Here is a 9,510-nt window from a genome sequence, read left to right as displayed (position 1 = left end):
GGAAAGTTTGGAGCTGCCCGATGGCCTGGCTTCAGCCAGCTCCCGCTGTAGAGCATATGCCCGCCCTGTTCGTAGCCTGGAAATCCTGCCTTGAAGGCGAAAGGGGAAAAGCGTGAGTAGCCAGAGTGGGAGCATGTGCTGCTGGGTGAGCTGTGACAGCGTAACCTTGCTTCTAGGCTGGGTAACGCCGTCCTAAACAGTCTTTCTTGAGTGAAATTGAACGCTCACAATCTCGTGGGGTTTTTTTTTCCTCAGAGAAAAATTTGAGCCTTGGTACTGTAACAGTTTTATGTAAGTAGCAGTATTGCTCTCCCAGGCATGTCTAAACACATACTGGAAATTGGGCAGCTTTTTAAAATGAAGAAGAACTTTGATAATTCATGACTGCTCAGTCTTTTATTTACAGTTCAAATAGTACGCACGGGAAATCTGGAGTCACAAAAACATGCTCTGCAGAGTAAGGCGCTAAGACCACGGCTTAAATTGTTTGCATAGACCCCTCCATCATTACTAAGCATTGTCGATTTTGCTTTTTTTTTGAGTGCATTTCTGTGCTCACCAGTTCCAGAAATAGTTTTAGTTGTAGACATAACACCAGTAGGTGTACCGTAATTTAAGTACATTCCCTAAAGAGAGAGACCACTTTTGAGGGAATTATTAGCTGTAGAGGTTAGCAACAAGAAGATACTGTGTGTTCCTTAAGCTTATGGGTGTTTTATCCTTACTTTCATCTCTTTGATTTTCAATACGAAGCGTCAATTTCTCTTTAATCTCTCTTGGGTACAGGGGAAAAATACTATTCTTCGGGGGGAGGGGGGGGAAGGCTTTAGTCATATGGAAAGCAACAGCATTTTTCAAGTTCTAACAACATGTGGCTTATTCAGTTGAGGTGTCTACACAGAAGTGAAATGGTAGAATTTATAGCAACTTGTTTGGGTTTTTTTTTTCCTGGACACGCAAAGAGTAAATGGCTGTCCTTACAAATAAGAGACCAAATTACAGAAGAGGTTTCTGGAAACTAGTTCCAAGACTTTTTGTGGTCCTGTACTCAAGCAATTCTTTCTTTAACAAATTTTAGTTTAGTCCTTAAACAAAAGAATAAAATATTTTAATAATACAACGTATTACTCCTAAATAAAAGTATTACTAGAAATCTATTAAAAAGCTAAAAAATGTTGGTGGTGCCTAGTCTTCATATATATATATGCATCAGCAGAATATTACAAATTTAAAATTAATTTTTAAAAAAGAAAAACAAAAAAAGAACAACAGTGGCACTATTATAGTAATAATAATAATAATAATAGTATCAGTAGCCAAAAGACAAAAATTAAGCAAGTAAGTTTTGCACAGTCCCTCTAATTTTTACTTGTGCCATACACATCTAGATAGGACTAGGTATGTACATGTGTGTCCTGGTTTCGGCAGGGATAGAGTTAATTTCCTTCCTAGTAGCTGGTACAGTGCTGCGTTTTGGATTTAGGATGGGAACAAAATTGATAAGGCACCCATGTTTTAGTTGTTGCTAGGTAATGCTTACACTGGCCAAGGACTTTCTAGTTTCCCATGCTCTACCGACTGAGAAGGCTGGAGGTGCACAAGAAGCTGGGAGGGGGCACAGCCAAACTGGCCAAAGGGACATTCCATACCATGTGACATCATGCTCAGTACATAAACTGGGGGAAGCTGGCTGGGGGGGCCGCTGCTCGGGGACTGGCTGGGCATCGGTCGGCGGGTGGTGAGCAATTGTACTGTGCATCACTTGCTTTGTATATTATTATTATTATATTTTATTTCCATTATTAAACTGTTTTTATCTCAACCCACGAGTTTTCCTCACTTGCGCTCTTCCAACTCTCTCCCCCATCCCACCGGGGGTGGGGAGGTGGGGGCAGTGAGCGAGCGGCTGTGTGGTACTCAGTTGCCAACTGAGGTTAAACCACGACAATGTGTAAGTACACGATTAGGCTTATTGAAAGAACATGGGAGTTTCCTAGACATAGTTTTGTATTGTATGTAAGTTTACACATATCTGTTTGTTACATGTTTGCGTCAGGCATAGACACTCCAGAAAACAAAAGGAAACTAAACATGTACCTTTAAAAGGGAATGTCTTCTACAGCTGTTAGCTTTTGTTCAGTGAAACAACTATAAAAAAAATGGTTTTAGAAAGTGTCATTACGTCTTTGTTCACTATAGAAGACCTTGTTAACACTATGGCTGATTTAATCTGTCCTGAGCAGTTTCTCACCCGCTGGTCTGTGACACCTCTGCTGTGATTGATTAGCACTATGTTGCTTTTTGTTTCAGTAATAGAGCTTTGTTTATTAATTGTTAACTAGTTTGGCTAGCAGGGTTTGTGGTTTTGGTTTTTTTTTTTTTTTAGTGTTTTTGGGGGTTTGTTCTAGTTTTTTGTTCTAGTTTTTTGTTGCTGTTTTGTGTATGTGTGGGTTTGGGGGGTTTTTTTGTTTGTTTTAGCTTTGCTGTTGAGATGTCATGTAGTTACCGTTACCTGACTAGTTAATTAACTTCATCTTGGAATCTGAAAACTTGAGGTTGCTGTCTGCTGTTGTCACTGATGAAATTTTGTCACCTTTGCTAAGGTGACTTACACCAGTAAGAAAGAAAATTGAGAAGCTGGAGGTTACAAGTGTGTGTGCTGAACCCATTACGTTTCTAATCACATTACTGTATTTGCATAATTGATAGCGATACATAGCAAAGAGACATCTGTTTTGCTTGAAGAGCAGCCCTGTGGAAGTTCTGAAATGTTCAAAATGACAGGGAAAGTTGTGTTTTCAACACCATTATCATCAGACAAGACTCTTACTGGTTTCCCTCCCCCCTCCCAAAATACATGCCACATACTTCTCCATGGAGCGTTTTTAAAGTCACACGTATGTGTAAATTTTCAGGAGAAAAGGATATTTCATGCAAGATTGCATTACATTAAAAGTTCAAGACAAAGAAGTCTACCTAATGTTTAAAAACTACTTTTTTTTTTTTTTAAGAACCTCTAAATGTCTTCCAGATTTAAAGTAGAACCAGTAAAAATAGTCTTTATTTGCCATTGTGGAAGGTCAAGCACAAGGTCCTCCACCTGAGCCAGGGCAATCCCCAGTGTCAGTACAGAATGGGGAATGAATGGATTGAGAGCAGCACTGCAGAGAAGGACTTCAGGATACTGACGGATGAAAAAATGGACATGAGCCAGCAATGTGAACTTGCATCCCAGAAAGCCAGCTGTATCCTGGGCCACGTAAAAAGAAGTGTGGCCAGCAGGTCAAGAGAGGTGATTCTCCCCTTCTACTCCACTCTCATGAGGTTCCCCCTGGAGCACTGTGTCCAGCTTTCTTCTCCAGTAGAAGAAAGACATGGACCTGTTGGAGTGGCTCCAGAGGAGGGCCACGAAAATGGTCAGAGAGCTGGAACACCCCTCCTATGAAGAAAGGCTGAGAGAGTTGGGGTTGTTCAGCCTGGAGTAGAGAAGGCTCCAGGGAGACCTTGTTGTGGCGTTTCACTATTTAAAGGGGGCTTTACAAGAAAGACAGAGACTTTTTACCAAGGCCTGTAATGACAAGACACGGGGCAATGGTTTTAAACTGAAAGAGGGTAGGTTTGGATTGGACATAAGGAAGAAATTTTTTATGATGAGGGTGGTGAGACCCTGGAACAGGTTGCCCAGAGAAGTTGTGGATGCCCCATCGTTAGAAGTGTTCAAGGTCAGGTCAGATGGGGCTTTGAGCAACCGGATGTAGTTGAAGATGTCCCTGTCCGTGGCAGGGGGGTTGGATGTGATGATCTTTAAAGGTCCTTTCCAACCCAAACCATTCTGTGATTTTTTTCCTGAGGAATATTAGATTGTCTTCTCTAGTATCAGTGAAATGGTATGTTTTGCATTCCAGACTGTTCCAATTTATGTTTTTATACGTATATGTGTATCTATTTATCTGTCTCATCTCAAAAAATACTCGAAGTGGAGTGCTATACAAATAAGTGTAGCAATAGCGGAATATCTTCAGTGTATTAGTCCAAAAATCACTTTGGAGAAAAACAGATACTAGTCAGTTGCTTTGTTGTCTTTTTTTAAAACGTTTTCTGAATTTCCTTTACCCTCCATGCTTTGTTAACAGTACAGTCCTTACCTTCTGCTGCTTTGTTTTTAGTCTGACATACCTTAAATCGTACTACGAAAAGAAAAAGAAATAAAATAGGTGTCTGTGTAAAATCAGCCAGGGTTTTCTCTTGTTGGTGTGCAGAGATGGTCTGAGGGAGTCCTTGTTATTTCTCTGATCCTCTTCCTGTATTCTTGTTTTTAGTAATTGAAAGTAATTTTCACAAGTTGCTAACATCTCTCATATTATATAGATTGACATTTCAAATTCACATTTATGTGTATCCTTAACTCTCCTGTCTTCCAAACAAGAGAATCACCATGGTTTTAGGTAAGACAAACACTTCTTTTGACCTAAAGCTGATTTGTAGTACTGCTAGTATCCTTCACTTTTCTTGGTGTTTTGTTGGAGTTGCTTAAGAGATATTTTCATTTAGTGGTTTTGCTTTGATTTATATTTTAAAGCACATAAATTCTGAACTCTGACCGTTGAAGGATAATTGCAGTAAAAATACAGTAACAGGCTGTAAATGGATTACTGCAGGGAAATAGAAGTGGGATCCTTCGTGGCTGGGGTGGCTTTACGGAGCAGCTGCGTGACAGTGTTGTCTGTAGAGTTCCTCTTGTAACTTTTCTTGTTCAGTTCTGTACTGACAAGGAAGACGAGGGGGCCAAAATGAATCCTCTAAAAGTAAGTTTTATGTAGGTGCGTAAACTTGCGCCTAGGAATCAATATTTGCACGCAGCCTGCAGTATAGTGACATTATTCTTTGACAGTAAGTTACTGTAGTTTAAATATTACATCATGACAACTGAGGCAGTGTATTATTAATTATGTATAAAATAGTTCTTGTGTGCAGGCTTCTATGTTGAAGAAAACTTTATTAAATCTCTTGGGGATTTTCCCTACTTAGGGGAGTTTCCCAGTGGCTTGTGCTTACCATTTTGATGTACCTGAAGAACTTCGGTGGTGTAGCCTGCCATGCTGTATAGCATTCCGGGAAGTAGAAACTTAGTTATTGGCTGCTTCTTCTCTATGTCTCTTTGCTGCATTTAGGTTTTCCTTTTCTCTCCAACAAAAATAACAGCAGCAAAAAATATATATTCAATTTTGACATACGCTTTTATTGTGAAAATAGCACCCCAGAAGCATTCAAATAAATAAACCAAAAAGACTTTTGGAAATACTGCAGTCATCAAGTTCCATGGAATAAGGGCTGTCATGTGGTAGCCAAATGGTGTATACTCATTTTAAAGCAGTATTTTTAAACTGCTGTGAACCACTTAGTCCTTGCTTTATTATAAAGGCTGTTGTCAAAAATACAGTCTAGGCATTTTCAAGTCACTGTGGTATTTTGAGTGAATCCTTAAGTTTGCTGGAATGATCTGAACTATTCCATTTATATTTACAGTTGACAATCAAGTGTAAAGGCATAACCCTCTCTCACTTTAGCATTCTGAAACAAAGGACAGTTTAGAGGAAAAGATAAAGAATGATTGGTTTCTGGACCATCTGCAAGACTGTATACAATACAAGTCAGTTTAAGAACCTTGACTTCTAGTAACTGAACAACGGGCTTTGAAAACCAGAAGAACCTAAAGTGTTGTTTTGCTATTTAAGAGACCAATTGGTTGTAGGTTATTCTCTCTATTAAGCAAGAAAGTAAATCACCACTTGTGATTTACATAAATCACCACTTGTGATTTACACCTCCTACATACAACTTTAAGAAATGTTTGTAATTTGGGGCCATTTTTCTGTAATGTGGAGTAAGTTCTTATATTTAAGTGTGGGGGTTTTTATCAGGAGTCGTTATCAGAGGTAGGAAGATAATAAATGCTTATTGAAGAAAAGGTCCATCACTTGTTTTCAAATTCTGGATTAACTTAAGGTACTAAAATGCATTTCATGGAGGCAGATTTTTTCTTCTTCATGTAGTATCTTTAAATCTGATATATTGAAATACTTTTCCATTTGTGCAAGTTAACAAAAGTATAACTTATTGATAAGAGGTTTGTTTATATCCCTGAACCATGATGGCTACGACTACTGAGGTTTGTGTTCAATTTCTCTTCTGCACAGTGTCTCTGCCATATCTTGTAGTAGCTGTTCTATCTTTGTGTTGGTGTTTCCCCTGTGTTTATTTATATGGTGGTCTAGCTTCTGAATATTCTTATTTTTCTTGCCTTTCTTTGTAGCCTTTCCCCCTTATTTTTCTGATTATTGTTTTGTGTTTCATTGTTGTCTTGTACCTCTTGAAGCGAAGGTTTGTTTCTTCTGTTGACAACATGAATGGCTTGTAGCTTTGATCTGCTCTTGCAGAACATTTTTATGGAGTCAGGATTGTCTTCAGCATCATCTGCTTTGATAATGGTTGGTACGCTGTGTTATACTTCCCTGATGCCTCTGTCTCATGAAGTTAATTGGATGGGTGACACCTTTTTAGACAAGCTGTAGTGTTGGGGTTTTGTTTTTGACAACCATCAATGATTTGGCACTTCTGTGCAAGTAGAGATTCTAAACGGTTCTTGGCAGATGAAAACATAAAAAAAGACATATAGTCTTGTATAGGCTCTGAAGCAAAGCACTAGCAAGAAGTAAGGTAAATTAAGGGAAAATTAAGTCAAGTGGGCAAGTTTTTATGTGAATACCAACGTGAATTAAGATTTAACAGTAATTCACAGAGATTTAAAGGTTATAGAGAGGAAAACACAATTTTGTTTTGACTTGGTTTGACTTAGACTCCCATAGATGATGTCAGCTAGGGGTAACCTGTGAGATAACTTACTTGAAAAGTGGTAAAAGGATGACAGTGGCTAATTGTGAAAATTCTTACACAGTTTAATTCTGTGGTAATTGTCTTAGTTAAAATACTGACTTTTGAAAAATGTGCTATAGGAATGTTAGTGATCTCTCTTCTCTCCCCCCCCCCCCTTTTTTTTTTTTTTTTAAAAAGAAAGATGACTTGAGGAAAGACACAGCTTTGGAGGTTTCAAAGCTATTTCTGGGAAAATACACTTAAAGTTAACATATATAATGCTAATTATGTATATACTAATGGCATATTTCTTGACTGTTTTATATACTCTGTATTCAATTGCAGTTAAATGTAAACATAAGTTGAAAACTTATGCCCCATCTACTTCACCTGATGATACTCTTCTTGGAATTTAGCATAGAGAAGAATTAGATTTTTGTAGTTTATAAATATAATTCTGCTTTAAAAACAGGGCCTGCTCGTTCTTATAGCAGGTACTTTATGTGACTGTAGGAGCATCATGTCCTGTTTGCGTGCAGCCAGTTTTGGTCCTGATTGTAAATTACTACAAATGAAATAACTTAATGGAGAAAATTATATTTGTTATATTTATTAGTTTGAGCTGTGTCCACTTAAGGTCTCCTCTTCAAGGAGCTTTCACAGATGTTAATTGGGGTGGCAATCCTTCCCTGCCTCCCCTTTTATTTCAAATGGATTTCTAATAGGAATTTTGAAGGCAAAGTTAAAAATGGTATATTTCTATTAAAGCTGTTGTGTAGAAACTCAGAATCTTACTCTATTAAAAAATGAGTGTATTTTTTTTTAGGATGCACAGATGAAGCACTGGTAATGATGATAACGATAATTGAAATATTTCCTGTTATGAACCAGCCTTTGGAGAAATAGCTGAAAAATTACGAGAAAAGATCATGATATATACTTGTCTGTGTTTTTGCACTACCCTTATATTAAATACTGGTTCTATTAAAATTTATCATAGACTTAGGAATAGGAATTTTAGGGCTGTTGAAATTTACTAATGAACTCTTCTCTGTACTAAGGGTTTGATTGTAACTGTACTGCTGTGATATGCAGTGGTGTATTTTTCTTTGTATTTTTATTAGCTACTATGTGTGTAAAATATAAAAATAAAAGATAATACATGCAAGGCTGGATGCACATCAGGACTAATTTTCAGCAGTAGCAACCTGTAAATGCTGTTGCAATAGAATTTTCCTCTGAAATGTTCTTTTTATTATTACCTTGCCTGTGTAAATTACTTGCAGAATTGCTACTTTTTTAGGAATTTTTTTTTTAAATCCAGGTGGCTCTGCTGTGTTCTAGATCTCTAAGCAGCTGGGGGACAAGCAAATGTATTAATCTCCAGTTAACTCTCTGTTATGTTGAAAGACTACAGATAAACATGTAGAAATGTCCTGGCAGAGTAGAGCCCAGAAAATTTCTTGTTAGTCTTTCAAAATGGTGAATTTCATCTGTGTCTTGAAGAGACTGCAAAAGTGTGTCGCTACTAAACTATGAAGACCAAAGTTCCAGCTGAGCTAATAATGCAGGTTATACGTTTTAACAGTTTAAAGAACTTATTGACTGATGCAGTTTCATTCACGTTTGCTAAATAGTTGAAGTTATCTGGGTACCCATAAGGTGAAGATTTTTATATTTTAAAGCCCAGCTCTGGAGACACAGCTATGTATTAGACTTCATGATAGCAGAACATGTGGTTCTTCAGCAATGATCCGACACATTTATTCTCTAGAAATAGTTCTACTACAAAATTGTAATACCAAATAATCTAGGCCTATGCAGCATTGTGAGTTATATACAATTCTAAGATAAAGCGTTTGTTCTTTATGAAAGAACTCCAGTTACTTGCGTTCTCTGAAAGCTTGTATATGGAGGTACACAGCCTGCAGTACTGAGACATTACTAACAGCTCTGTAGCTTATTGCAGTACAAATATACAATGGCTCTTAATTTAGGCCCTTTTCCCTGACTTGCTGAGAGTCACTGACACAGATGCTTTATGTATTTAGTTCTCCATATTTAGAAAGATGTGTTGGAGAGAAATCTTTCATTGGAGCTATTACAATGAGTCACCAAGCGCAAACTGCCCATTAAAAAAACAAAACAAAACAACTGAAGGGGCTTTATTTGGTGGCTTGTGTATTGAAATACAAGTTCCTTAGAATGTCCCATTTACCAACCTGTTAATTAGTTAAAATTAAACTACTTGGAAGTCCTTTATCCTTTTCAGGACATGATAATTAGTATTCAGTAAAATTAAATAGTGCAGTTTTGCATTTATAATCTTCATTAACTACCTGGTTGAGGTGATGGAATACACCATCAGCAAGCTTGTGGATGACACCAAGTTGTGTGTGCTGGAGGGCAGGGCTGCGCTTCCGAGGGACCTCGACAGGCTGGAGAAGTGGGCTGGCAAGAACCTTCAGAGGTTCAACAAAGAGTCTGAAAATTGAAACAGAATAATGCTGCGCAGTAGTACAGGCTGGGAACCGATGGCTAGAAAGCCACACGTTGCAGCAAATGGCATCGCTTTCCTGGTGGACACCAAGTTGAATGTGAGCCAGCAATGTGCCTTTACTTAGCAAGAATGAAGCT

This window comes from Pygoscelis adeliae, unplaced genomic scaffold, assembly GCF_000699105.1.
Source record: "Pygoscelis adeliae isolate BGI_AS28 unplaced genomic scaffold, ASM69910v1 Scaffold27, whole genome shotgun sequence".
Classification (NCBI taxonomy): Eukaryota; Metazoa; Chordata; class Aves; order Sphenisciformes; family Spheniscidae; genus Pygoscelis; species Pygoscelis adeliae.
Note: the sequence above shows the minus strand (reverse complement) of the source record.